This window comes from Anser brachyrhynchus (genome assembly GCF_964034855.1).
Source record: "Anser brachyrhynchus genome assembly, chromosome: 6".
Classification (NCBI taxonomy): Eukaryota; Metazoa; Chordata; class Aves; order Anseriformes; family Anatidae; genus Anser; species Anser brachyrhynchus.
The window spans coordinates 41,443,608-41,456,295 of record NC_137700.1 but is presented as its reverse complement, the minus strand read 5'-3'; the positions used below and the strand labels follow the sequence as shown (position 1 = coordinate 41,456,295).

Sequence of the window (12,688 nt, the reverse complement as noted above, 5' to 3'; positions counted from 1 at the left end):
TAATCATGGTCTTCCTAAAATATGCCAGGAAAAATAAGGGATATTAGCACCTGTGTTCTGAGTTGCATTTTGGGTAGATATGCTCTGTTTAGCTAATTCCCTCGTATAGCAGAGTATAAATATTCCTTTTCTTTCAGAGCTGTCAGTCTTTGCATTTGGACTGCATGGATGCCGTAGTCCACCCTACAGTTGACCGTGCTGTAGCTCTGGCTACAATAATTTTTTTGTACTTGTAGGTATCATCCAACATTTTACACAGCTCTGTTGTTAGCAGTGTGTCAGAAAACATCGTGGAATCACCGAATGATTTCGTAGGAAGGGATTTCTGGAGGTCTGTGCTCAAAGCAAGGAGAACTTTAAAGTGTGATCCAGCTGGAAGTCAGACCACGTTACTCAGGGCCTCGGATGGTCGAGTTTTGAATCCCTCCAAGGGTGGCAATCCCACAGCTTCCCTGAGCCCTGTTCCAGCGTTTGACCACCCTCACTGAAATATTTCTTTCTAGTATGTAGTCCAAATTGGCACTGGTTGTCTCCAAAACAAGTACTCTTTCCCTCTTTTCAGTGTTGAAAACCTATACGAAGTTTAATTTTGTCATTTATTCATTGAAAGATAATGTGGGTGGAGATCATAAAGCCCCAATTTGCTGAGGCTGCATGAAATAAGAGATCCTAGATTAGAGATACAACCCATTAATCTAGAACGCCAAGACAAGCTTGGGCTTCTTTTTCTTCCAGCCTAATAGATCTAGAACACTTAATAAAAAAATAAAAAAGAAAGAGAGAATATTGAAAACCTCCCAGAAAAGGAACAATCTTATTTACAAGAAAAAAAAAGTCAAATCATCACACCACTTCAGAATTATTTATTTGTTTATTTATTTATTTTTTCAGTGACTTATCCAGGAACTCTGGGACTTGCTGTCTGCAGCTCCTCGCTGTCTCCCGAGGTCTCCAGTGTCCAAGCCAGGGAGCCCAGGAGCTGGCCCAGAGGTGGGCTCCGAAGTGGGGATTGATGCCCCCTCAGGACACGGGGCTTCCCCAGCGATGGCTCCATCAGGTGCCGGCCGCCTCCCGGTGCTCCTGGCAGACCATCAGGGAGCTGCCTGGGGCGCTTGTTAGTGTAGCTCAAAAATTTGCTGAAACATTCATTCAAGCAAAACGATTTGGTTTCAACAAATTGCCTTTTGCCACAACGTCTGCTTTTTTTTTTTTTTTTTTGAAGCTGTCTACCAAGTATTTAGCTTACCGCCTAGCAGCCATCTCTCCAAAAGCCATTTACCTGCAAGCTCTTCTGAGATCCCCTTTCTTCTAAACACAGAAAGGAATCAACATATGCAGCTCACCACACTTGAAAACGTCTCAGTAATTTTCTCCGCATCTACACTAGGCTAAACAAGTTACTTCCTAGGCACGCTGACCCCTCAGGGGAATTTGCACAGTCTTGTTCAGACTGCATTCACATTACAAAGCCCTAATTTAGTCCTGATGTTTTGAGATACACATGGAAGCTAGTTTCTGCAAGGTCACCCCCAACAGAGACAGGAAATTTTTTACTCTTACGGTGTAGACCTTGAGTTCTGAAAAATGCTTTTGCCTTTCATCATCATCTGCATGCTATTTTTTTTCCGTCTTACTTGCATTAAATGGTCTGTAGCAGAGGTTGTAATTTATGGAGTACTACAGAGCTGTTTCAGGGGTTATATGTAATGCGAGCGCCTTGATTTTAAATGCTATTTTTAAATAAATGGTCTCAAAAACACGGGGTAGTTTTAAAGCTGACAAGAGAGCAGAGGCTACCTGGTGTGGATGAGAAACTGAACTGCCTTTGGTGGCAAATTAAAGCGTTCAGCCACAAAAATGATGACTAAGGGAGAGAAAAATGATCAAAGGGCTGAATATACATTGAAGTAAAACTTTTTGATATTCTTAGGCACATTCTCTCTCTCTCTTATTATACAGAGTGTTTTTAAAAGGTGAGACCTGGTCATGTGTAATTGCCTCCAAGAGTCCGTGCCAAATATCCAAGCAGGGAAATGAATGAGGTCTGCCAGGCAATAATTACCCTTCCCTGTGGCACACATTTCCTTGGGTGCTCTGTTTTTCTCCATTGCCGTGACAACACTTCCCACACCAGAGGAAATATTTAGCTTGCATCTTCTTGTAGAGTAGCAATTTCCCCATTTCCATAACTCAAGTGTTCCCCACCAAACAGCTGCAGTGCCTACTTGAATTGTTGAGTATTTAGTTTGCGACTTTTTTTTAACAACTGTTCAAATTAGTCCAAGGGAAAGGTACCTCCAGCATCTTAAAGAACAGCTGCTCTTCACAGATCAAACCCAGGAAGTATTTTGTATATGAATTGGCAGAACATGGGTTTCTGTACCCTGAAATATTCTGTCCTATCCCGTTAAACAAACAGGGAGCTGAATCTCAGCTCCTAGCTGCAGATCACAAATGTAAGTGGTATGAAAGTAAACATCCACTTCAGCTTTCACCCCACTGCACTTGCTGAGATTTGTATCATGAATGACCTGCTCCTAGTTCATCTGAAGTTTCTCAACAATATCCTTTGGAAAAAAAGTGTCTTTTTTTCTTTTGCTGGGCATCAGTTTCTCCACATCTTTCTTAGACAAACTGATATGTGGAAGGTGTAAAAAGATGCCTAAAAAGTGATTTATTTTCTGAACTTTGCCTGGCCAGGAGGGGTCAGAGAAAGCTGTGTGATGTTTAGTCTTGCACAGAACGTGCACAAAAAAATCCATGTATAGTAGGAACTGTGAGGTGCTTGGTCAGCCCCTCGTCAGACTGTTTTTCAGTGCTGCTACACGGCAATATTCTCCTTCATTTACAAAATGTATGTATGATTTTTTAAATATTATTTTATTTTAGTGCAGTGACCCCAACAGTTGTGGGCTTGGGGTTCCGAGGACTTTTCCCCATAGGATTTCCAGTGGAAGCAGGCGTTACCACATCCTGCATTCGTGGTGCTGCTGCCGGCTGCACCCGCAGCAGTAAGGACGGGGCCTGTGATCCTTTGTGGGGCTGGCCATGAGCAGTAATAACAGACTCCAAGCTGCCACAGGAGGATATGAACAATCATTTGGGTAATGGAGAATTCAGGCCCGTCTGATGACCGTCAGCTGAGGTGATCTCGGAGGGAAGGGAACCTGCCCACAACAAACAGTTTGTTGCCTGCCCACAAATACAATTTGCCCCCTCCGTGGCACTGCTCCCGGCTTTGTCCCTTCCAGCATCCCTCCTCCCCCCGCATTCACCACACACAAGAGTCTGCACTGGGTAGCAGGATCCTCGCAGGGCACATCCAGTCCTGCCCGTGCCAAATCCAGCAGGTACGTGCCACGAGGGGCCGGGGAAGCCCCCCCATTTCACCGGCCGGTGTCACACAGAGCGGGTCCCCGGCACGGCCGCGTGCTCCCGGCCTGCAGAGGTGCGGCAGGGAAAACCAAAGGTGGTGTGACGTGGATAAATCTTATTTTGTCCTAAATGTGATGTAGGCCTTACGTTCTCACCACAGCGCAGCTTGGAGGAGTGGGGGATTTTAAGCCCTGCAGGACTTGTGCATGCATCATATGAGGGATGGGGCTTCCATACATTGATGTATATGGGGGGAGTGGTGATGGTGTGGGGTCCTTACTGCCCCAGGACCAGGCAGCAGGGCGAGCACCTTCCCCATTTTCAATTAATGTGACTTCCTAACCCAGGAGCTGTTGTCTTCATCATTTCTACGGACAACGTCAACCCCAACGCTATTAAAATCTCAACGTTTCCCCATTTCCTCAGGAGCGGTGACTGGAGAACGGATTATTCACGGCTCACACCCGTTCTGTGGCAACCCGAGGAAGGTGGCGAGCACAGCACGGTCCCTGTAAATTCACATTTTGCTGGCCTCCTCCCGTAGGAGCCTGCAGCGGGATCTGTGCTGCTGCTTCCTATGGGGGCAGAGGCGGTGCCGCAGGAGGGCACGCGGCAGCGTCGTTCCTGTGGTCGTTAGTTAATGAGCGCCCTGCTGCTCCTCCGGCAGGCCAAACAGCTTACCTGTGAGGAAAATGACACAGATATGGAGAAAATTCTGCTCATGAAGGACCTTGGGAAGGTGCTCCGTCCCAAATCGGCGGCGATCCGGCCTGCTCCGTTTCAGGATGCTGTTAGGTGCTTGAACTTGTCGGGCTTCTCCCTGCCTAATCGCGGGAGTTCCCCCACCACACATAAACGCTCAGAAACAACCCTCCTTGGTGAGAGAAATGCTTCTCTCTCACATCTGGATCACTGAAGGGAACGGGGCACGCTGGGTGCGTGGCGTCACTGCCACCATGGGCAGGAGCCATCGGCTTTCCGAAAACAAGCCCCGCTCAGGCAGACGGCAGCCCCCCGCTCCCTCAGCTCCCTGTGCTCAGACAGCTGTGTATTTTTAGCCTTCCCCTGGGGATCTTTAAAACCACTCCAGACACACAGGTGCGCTTTGTGGGAAGGCCACTAGTCACAAACAAGTGTGGCCCAGATTTGTGCCCTCCCTTATCTGTCAGCCTGCCCTGCCTTGGAGAGCGAAAGCATCTGCCTGCCCCGGCATCGCTGCATTCCCTCCCAGAGAACAAAGCTCACCAGAAAAGGCAATATTGCTACAAAAAGGAGGTCTTCTACCCAACCTGTTCAGCAAAAACCAGTCTCAGGACCTGGGCTGCACAGGAGGGCATCCCCCCCTCTCCCTCTCCCCGAAGCTGCTGGCAGAGCTGGGTACAGCAGAGGATGGCTGAAGCAGATGATGCTACAAGAGCTCTGGCAAGGCTGTTTGCCAGAGTGCTGCCAGGTTCTTACTGTTTAAATTGCTTAATATATTACGTTAAACAAAGATCAATATTGGAGGCATGGTCTCCTTCCCTGGCTTAGGGAATGAGCTTGGCCAGAGCACTCTGTGGCTGTGCTAGGCACGGACGTCCACACACGGACTTGTCCCCTGAAGACAGAGACTTGTGCCACACCAGTCAGTTTTTCCTCAAGTACAGAAGCACCCCGTAACCATCTGGCCTTGATCCTGCACTGAAATGCTCAAATGCTCTACGACAGACCTCAAACACAGCCCCAGACTGATTTCACCAAGTCTGTGGGAGGGCATGGCATTTTGAGACCTGTGGGTGAAGCCGCAGTGGAGGAGCCACCCCTCGTTGTTCCTCTCCCTGAAGAGAAGGTCTGTCATCTTTCCAAGTCCTGTAGGCTCAGGACAAACTCTAATTACTTCATTGTTGGTGAATTGAAGTGGTCTGAGATAAAACCTCCAGCTATACGCTGCATTTCCCTGCCATATTTTCAGACAAGACACTTACCTGTGGGCCCGAGCCGCCGTGGAGCTCCCTGCAGCCGAGCACTGCCCCAGTTCCTCTGAAACAGAGGAATTTGGGGTCAGACATCCTGGACACACAGCAGGCTTTAATTCAGATATCTGCACAGGCTTCTGCCAGCTCTTCAATGGTAGAGGTTTAACAGCGAGAAATCCAAAGGAGGTTTTACACCAAAAGCTCTCTCCCCGCACCCTGGGCGCAGCCACCCAGTCCCCAGCGGGTTCCTCAGCCGTCGCTCCAGCACACAGCACTAGGGCTGGCAAAATGCCTCCAGTAGCAGCACTTCGGGACTTCTGATACAGGGTGATATACTCCACTTGGTTCCTACAGCGCGTGAGGTCTCATGGCTACAATACTTTATTAATTTGCATCTTTAATCTAATTCCCTGGACTCTTTGGGGAAAGATTAAATGAGTTGTATGCAGGCTGAGTTACAAGAAAAGCCAGGGCAGGGGGAGAGACTTGGAGCTGTAGCACAGGAAAGTCAAAATTCATGAAACAATATGGGTTAACAATTTGTAATCAGAACCTAAAATAATGAACACTTGTTCCTAGGAGGAGATTCCCCCTCTCTTCTGTGTGTAGGTGAGGAATCCCGTGGGCACTCCACGTGCCTTCACACTCCTGTTTTCCTAAGCACAGACACGGCTTTGCAAAGACAGGCCTGGAATTACGATGTGTGAGAAGCAAAACTCTGAGACAAGCCTCCTGGTGGGTCCCCGCAACCACGTCAGGTCAGATGTGGGACAATCCTCCCTCGTTTCCCACTTCACTTACACGCGTGGCCGAGGCCAAAATGCACACCTTGATTTTCTGTGTAAGTCAAGCTGGGGGAGAGATAACGCTTTCAGATTTTAGGTAATGCAAAGCTTTCCAAGTCACGTAACACCAACAGAAATTCTCAGAAATGCTCTGGAAGCTGTCCTGTGATGATGGATTTAAAGCCAGGTTCCCAAGTCGTATTTACCAAATTTCAGAAGCAGTTGAGACACTGGAATAAGCGATGGGTGTCAGTGTTTAACCCTTAACCACACAGAAGCCCCAGGAAAACCCTGGAGCAGAGTGGAGTTTTAGGGCTTATTCTAACTGGACATTAACCTTTGCTTTGTATAAATGAACATTTCCAAAAAAAAAAACCAAAAACATGCAGAATGTGCAGAGGACAAACTCAGAGAGTCAGCCTCCCTATTTCCTTCCCCCAAACAGTCTCTCTTTTAGCAGTTACCGAGCTGTTCTGCATGATTGAATTTCCATTTCCAAATGGCAAACAACGTCCCAGCTTGGAGCTGCAATTTATTTGCTGCTTTAAAAGGACTGCTCTCCCCTAGCCTTTGGAGATTTCAGATTGCAGCTCATCAGATAATGCCCATCCCAGGATCAGGCTGCAGCTCAGTAGTTTTTCCCCCTTTGCTCCAGTGCAGGCCATTTGAAACACACCAGGTCCCCACAGAAGACAATTAACCCAAGGCAAGAGTCAAGATCTGATCCGGTCTCCTCAGCATTCAGTAATCCATTCATCCTGATGGCACTGTAAAAGTGAAGCATCCATCAGGCCCACATCCAAACTGAGCCTCGCATGGCAGGGGGCACCGGGACCTTAAGGTGGATGACCCCAGCGTTTAATGGCTCGGGACACCAACACGGCCCCCCAGGAACAGAGTGGGGAGAAAAGGGGGCAATGCCTACCTGCAGACTTGGACAGGTCCCTGTCTCCACACTAAATTCGGGCTTTTTGTGCATCGGACATCGCTAATTTCCCAAGTAAGTGGGATCCAGGCTCACCAGCCCCCAAAGGCACATTTGCAGTGACGAGCAAAGAGCTATTTGGGGTTTGTGCACAGTGGGGAGCGATGATGTGTGCATAAGCTGGCAACAGCCTGGTTTGGGGCTCATGGTAGCACTAGCAGTGGTCACCCAGATGCCACTGCCAGCTCCCCCATGTCACCATGACCTCCCCCGTGTCACCTGCTGCGGCCAGGTCGGAGCCCCTCGCTGCCTGACGGTGCTTGTGGTACCTGTGCCGCCTGCTCGACGCATTGCCAAAGCCTTCCTGGCACCCCTGCATCCTTCTTTCTGCTCTCCTTAGCTTCTCACCTTCTCCCCACTAAGAACAAAACACAGTTATTATCCTAGTACGTATTTCAGGCTTCTTCACAAGGACCTGTCTGCTTTGCAGAGATCCACTTCTTTCCCTGTGAACCCAGCCACGTTTAGGAGGTTTGCTGTGCAGGGACACGTTTCTATCCGGGCAGAACCGATGGGATCTGCATTCACCTGCCCCCAGCTCTGCGTTTTTGTGCACTGCTGAAATGATCTCAGCTGGGCGTGAGAGGGACGGGCACGGAGCTGCAGTCTGAAGTGCTGCAGTGATTTAACTCTGCCTCCCTTCTGCGAGGGATTTTGTCCAGCGTTTCCTAAGCCCCTCTGCTTAACGGGTAGCGGGCTGGATTTTTGGTCAGCCCAGGAAAGTCTCCGAGGCTCAGCTGGGAGAAGAGAGTCCCTGCATTGATCTCTGTGCCCAGAAATGGCATTTACCTTGAGCATCCCAGCTGCAGTCGCAGCACATCACGCTGCTGGCGAGCCCCCTCATCCCTGCCCCCCGCGGGGATGTATCGGACCTTTTCCAAAAAACATTTGCTAGCCGTTTCCCCTTTCAAAACCCTAAAATAATTGTCAGGAGCTATTTACAGCCCTTCACAGGCCAGCGCAGCTCAGACACAAACAAAACCTTTCTGGGTCAGCCCAGCCCTGCTGCTGTTTGTAAACAGGACGCAGAAAGGGATGGTCACATTGTGCAGACAGGCACGGAAACTCTTGCTCGCAACAAACCTCCCTGGGGATTTGTGGTGTCAGGGCAGCGGGGTCACACAAATCCATTCATCTGCACCTCCTCGGGTCCACGCAGCGCCGGGCTTGCTGTCCTGGGGGGGGTTGCTGCAGGAAAACAGGGGCACAGGAGCAAGCGAGCCCTGGGACGCAGCGCAGGGACGCCCCAGCTGGAACTACCGATCCTTCCCTTCCCTCCAGAGTTTAACAATCCATCACTGAGATTGCATTTTTGTAAAAAACAATTTAGGAGTGGCATTAGAAATAGAGGGAATTTCTTGCCATGGATGCTGCCCGGCACACAAATTTCAGCAGAAAATCTTCAAAGTGGCGCTCAGGTGGCTCCCATAAATAAATCCCCCCGGCCCTGAGGGGCTCTACCGAGCTGCCCAGGAGACGTGCACCCGGCGCGTGGGCTCGGCCCTGAGAGAGGAGCCCGGCGGTGCCCGCTGCTCGCAGCGCAGCAGGAGCTCCGCGTTCAGGTGGCACCACCAACAGCTGCTCCCTTTTTTAACCTAAAGAATAACGCGGTGCGCTCAACGGGATGATGGGCGACGTGCTCCAATGAACAGGTATCGAGCGCTGGCGGCGCCTGCGGCCCCAGGACCGCCTGCTCATCCAGGGGATGGCAGCGGGGATGGATCCGTTCACACGAGGCACATGTGCAGCACCAGAAGCGCTCAGCCAGGCAAATATCGAGCGTCCACGTGCAAGCGCAGGGCTTGCCATGGACGTTCAACCCTACACGGGCACTTTTGCCTGGGGATCCGCGGGGTGAGCAGACCAGCTACGCGGTGCGTGGCCTGACACCGCTGCCAGGAAAAACCACCCTGGGTGAAAGGCGAAAGTACCGTGTAGGGAATCGTCTGACTACGTGTTCTAATATTTCTGCATCGCAGAGCTTACTAGGAGCTGTTTTGCAAGCAGACATTTAAATGACGAAGAGAGAAGGCATCAGGGCTAATGTAAGCGTTGTGAGCTGCAGAGGGTTTGCATGCCTTGCGATCGACTTGCGAGGCCATTAAACTGAAGCTGCTTGCTATTCTTCCGGAAAATAATTGGATTTGAAAAGAATAAATCATCATTATTTTTAACAGTGCTATTACTCCATCCTAAAGCTTCTGCTGACCTTCAGTAGCACAGCTCAGATCCACACAGCACCTTTTAACCTCAGCCCACTTTAAAATATTAATCCTCATGCACGGCACAAGCATTATTATCTCCTCTCCGTGGCTGTGGGGAGCGCGGCAGGGCGATGGGCTGAGCTGCCCGGAGCCGCGGGGAGCAGGGGTGATACACGAGAGCAGTGTTTTGAAGAAAACCTTGCTCTCAGGCTGAATGTGAGACCATGACCATGCCAGAAAGTGGGAAGTCAAGCAAACCTGTTACGAGGCACCAAGGCTCTTACCGTGTTGTCTCTCCTATTCCAGAATAAAATAAGTGTGTTACGATGTTCTTGTGGTGAAGTTATCTATGCCATTTTTTCAGTTAACATTAAAAAAAAAAAAATAGACTTGCATTGGGATGCAAAGCAAGCTCTGATTTTAATTATTTTGCTTTGGAAAAGATAAGGGATGGGGAAGGTTTCCAAGTGGGAGACAACTGCATTAAAATACTAAACGTGTTCTTCGTGATTCTTTTTCATGACGAATGAGAGCTGTTGACTAACCTGAAAACGTGGCAGGAGAGGGTCACGTTGAACTGAAACAAACATTTCTCTCCCAAATGGTTAAAATACGACGTATCTGACCAGCAGCCCGTGTAGACCCCCCTATGGAATTCAGCTGGAAACGGGCGGCAGACGCCTTCGCATCCCACGGCGGCGGCGGAAGGCTGCAGCAACCTCCTCCCCAACCTCCCACGTCTCACCCAGCACCGAGCGATCCAGAGACGTTGCCAGGAGCAACGACGAGCGTTTCACCTGCGTGAAGGCCTCCCTCTCCTTCGCTTCCCTGCTGCCGTGGCCCCGGGCCCGCTGCGTGGGGCTCGGCACCAGCAGCTCGGCGCTGCCCTCCCTTCCCTCCTTTCTTCACCAGACCTAACGCTGGAGCTCCCTGGAAAATATAAGGGGTAATGCAGGCCTTCAGAGGACGGCTGAACGAAATGCCGTGCCCATTTGGGATCCCAGTTAATCCCTGACCGTGGCAGGGTACGGATCAGCGCGTTCAAAACAGGCAGCTGACCCCATCTCGGCATCTTCCGCTAGCTGCCGTGCCCTGGTGCCAGGGCACTTCCCTCCTCACCCGATCCGGTTCCACCGAGTGACACGGCTTCCGAAGGAAGGTTTTATTCATATACAGAACACCAAATGAAAACTGCGCTTGAGGGGTTTAGTGAATAAATGCTGCTAATCGTTTCAAACACTTTCAGAAAGCTGTGCTATTAAAATCAACTCATCCGTTTTTACCGGCGAATCCCCTCCACGAGTACACTCAGCGCTGCTCCAGCCTCACCCCAGGGAGGGCAGCCGAAGCGGTGCCGCAGACAGCAGTTGTCGAGACAGCCTCTGATTTAAATAGGGAGCGGGTCATTTAATGCCTTACAGATGGTGGCACCGGGAGATAAGCTGGCAGATGGCCCCCAGGGCAGGCTGCCCCGCGCTGCTGTCCCCCCCTGTGCCCCCAGAACCAGCACCCAGCACCCCGATGGGAGACCAGGGGCAGGGATCCGACCCCAAAAGGAGCAGGGACCTTGCCCAGGCCCCATGCCTCTTCCTCTTTGCCATTACTCCATCATGGACCACACACCATTAATCTGGCTGGATTGCAACCTAACCCATCAGCGTGAGCCCTTCCTAAACACTGCGCGATTTTCCTCGAGGTCTTACAAATGCCTAAAACATCCCAAAAGGCAGAGACCAACGGGATGATAAATAAACTGATCTGTTCTTTCAGCATCTGTTAAAAAGTTGTGCTCTACTTTACCCCAGTAAATACTTTGACTTTTTGGGCTCTCTTGCCTTCCCTCAAAAACAAAACGCTTCTTGTTGTTGTTCTGAAGCCATTTCTGAAATGACAACTCTGAAAGACTTGAGTCAGTGTCTTTTGTAACAGCGACTGAAAAAAAAGAGGAGATGAAATCTCTGCAGAGAGGATTGATGGAGCAAAAAGAGCATCAGAACAATAGCAGGTGTCAGTCTGTGGAAGTATTTCTGGAAAAGGGAAAAGCACAGAGTGTTCACATCAGAGACATTTTGATTATAATTCCCCCCCACAATGACTGTGCAGTTGCAGCTGAGAATTATTCAAGGTATTCAAAAATGATCATTACCAAAAAAAAAGGGAAAAGAAAAAAAAAGCTGTCAGGCAGACTGGCACCTTCTGTCACGTCACTGGTGGTGCTGGGCCACCATTAACCACCTCCATGAGATAATCATGGTGTGTTTGTGAACTCTTTTATCTAGCGAACTTACAAACGTGGCTGGAATTTGTCACTGTTGGACATTCACTTAAAACATTATTTATTTATTTATTTATTTATTTATTTTTCTAGATGGCACTTGAGGTTCTGTGTCTTCCCTTTCACGTGGTGGTATCCTGCCAAAATGCAGTCTTGGTGATTGCTGCTGGCCAGTGTGTCAAAGAAGCTCCCCCATTCTTTCCATAGGATTTCTTTTTAAGACGTAGGGTTTCTTTTTAAAGGAAAAAAGGAAAAGGTAAACCTACAAACAGAAGTCAGAGGATTAAAAATGGGGTTACATAAACAGCCAAGATCCCTGAAGACCTGCTCAGTCTGTCCCTTTTGAGACAGTCTGTCATGATGATGGAGGCTTTGAGAAGGGCTCTTCTGGTTGACTCTTCAGACCACCTTTGCTTATCCAAGTCTAAAACTGTGTTGCAAAGCCAAGTTTTGGATTATCACTGCGGTGATAAACCAAAGAGGAGCGTGTTTCAGCTGTGACCCGCGTCCGTCTCAGTGGTGAGAGTGACTGATGTCCCTGAGCACACCCAGAAGCCTCCCCCGAGGAGCTGTGCAAACCATTGGAAACGCCGAAGGCTGCAGATCCGCGCGTCTCCCCCTCAGCAGGACGTTCTTCTCCCTTCCCACCCAGCCATAACGCGTGCTGACACACCACTCTGAAGACAGATAAAAACCTAAATGCTATACCCAGAGATCGGTCCCATCTACAGACCTTACTCATTAATGTAATTACGTAGGCCCAAAGTCCTACAAACGCGTGGCATCAGCAGCTGGTCACACACCAAAGCCCACCTCCCTGCTCAAGACGTGCCAGAATACGTTCAGCAGCTCCGAGCCCACACCAGATCACTCGTTAGTCAAAAAAAAAACAGAGTTAAACAGGAGGGTCAGCCACCTTCTTGGATGTAAAACCTCCAAGAGCTACCAGACAGCCCCGAGTTGGCTGCCAGGCTGATTTGCTGCCGCGATCTCCTACCCTCGAGTCCGGTCGATAAAATCGCAGCGATTTGTGAATAGGAACAAATGAAAAACCCTCAGAGTGTTCCAGTTCAAAACCAAAATCTGTGGTTGTTGGAAAAAAAAAAAAA

General features: G+C 49.6%; 1 long non-coding RNA gene across 1 annotated transcript; it reads right to left on the bottom strand.

Moving 5' to 3' along the window:
- Positions 1 to 256: 256 nt before the first annotated feature.
- LOC308197348 lies at positions 257 to 11,688 on the bottom strand. The gene is made up of 3 exons (XR_013952835.1): positions 9,850 to 11,688; positions 5,340 to 5,394; positions 257 to 4,056 (listed from the first exon to the last, which is right to left on the bottom strand). It is a non-coding gene; the product is annotated as an uncharacterized lncRNA (long non-coding RNA).
- Positions 11,689 to 12,688: the final 1,000 nt, after the last annotated feature.